Source organism: Macrotis lagotis, chromosome 1, assembly GCF_037893015.1.
Source record: "Macrotis lagotis isolate mMagLag1 chromosome 1, bilby.v1.9.chrom.fasta, whole genome shotgun sequence".
Lineage (NCBI taxonomy): Eukaryota > Metazoa > Chordata > Mammalia > Peramelemorphia > Peramelidae > Macrotis > Macrotis lagotis.
The window spans coordinates 778,756,247-778,757,574 of record NC_133658.1 but is presented as its reverse complement, the minus strand read 5'-3'; the positions used below and the strand labels follow the sequence as shown (position 1 = coordinate 778,757,574).

Here is a 1,328-nt window from a genome sequence, read left to right as displayed (position 1 = left end):
ATAAGTAATTGATAAATATTTGTTGAATGAATGGAAGCATAAAAAAAAACTTCAGAAAAGAGGAACTCAGTAATATTCAAGACAACTGGTTTCACTTTTGGATATATTTTACCTTATATCAGTACTTGATTTGTTACTTTATCACTTCCATCAATTGTTCTGAATTGTAGGATGATTTCATCACACTTCCCAGTCTTGGTCCTGAAATTATTTGAAAAGAGATATGATTCCACTATATCTTCTCCTTTTCAGACTAAACATAACCACTTTCTATAATGTTTCATCATAATATATAATTCAGTATTTCTTTCACTATCCTGGTTTAATTCCTCTGAAGCATTTATCTTGTGTGTCAATGTCCTTCCTAAATTGGGTCCCTCAGAAAGACAATGCAACCTATAGCATCTGACTGTAACTGATAGTATAACTTGTACTTTCTTAGCAATTCCTATTGACTTTGGACATTTCAGCATTATTAGGGTTAGACAGTATTCTCAGTCTAGCAGTTTTGCAATTAACCAAAACCTTGTGATCATTCATAATTTGCTCCCTTTGAATCTTTACCTTTTGGGGGGAAAGGGGTGTTGGGGGTCAGGGTAGGAAGGTTTTCTTTCTAAATATTTAGCAGATAATGTTTTTATGATAAAGACTACCAGAAATTTCATTTGTATAGAAAATCCCTTGTGAAGAAACTCCACTAACTTCTCTATGATTTATAATCTTACATAATTGCCAAGATATTTTAAAGATTAAACAATTAATGCTTGCTTAGGCAGTGCATATACTTAAATTAGAATGATACAGAGAAGATTAGCATGGTTCCTGAGCAAGGATAACATACAAATTCATGAAGAGATTAAATAATTAGCCTAGCCTTGCATAAGTAATAAGTGTCAGAAGAACTTGAACCCATCATTTCCTGGCTATAAAACCAGGCGACTACTAGGACTTTTTTACTTCTTATTAAAATTTCCCTGGTACCAACATAAAGCACCATGCCTATAATTTTTATACTTTATTCTTTTATTTTTATTTTATTAGGTTTTTTTGCAAAGCAATGGGTTAAAGTGGCTTGACCAAGGCCATACAGCTAGGTAATTATTAAGTGTCTGAGACTGGATTTGAACTCAGGTACTACTGACTCCAGGGCTGGTGCTCTACCCACTGTGCCACCTAGCCGCCCCTACTTTATTCTTTTTCTCTTTGAAAATTGGGATAACAGATATCCTTTTTTAAATATATATCTCAGTCTCTGTGCTTTTCAAAGATTATTGAAAGACAATGACATCTATCAACTTTTATTAATTCTATAAGATAGATGTGAATAG

The 1,328-nt window shown here is 32.9% G+C and overlaps 1 non-coding gene across 1 annotated transcript; it reads left to right on the top strand.

Moving 5' to 3' along the window:
• The first annotated feature begins 762 nt into the window (after positions 1-762).
• Positions 763-867, top strand: LOC141510507 (U6 spliceosomal RNA). Its single transcript, XR_012474985.1, has one exon. It is a non-coding gene; the product is annotated as a U6 spliceosomal RNA (small nuclear RNA).
• The last annotated feature ends 461 nt before the right edge of the window (positions 868-1,328 follow it).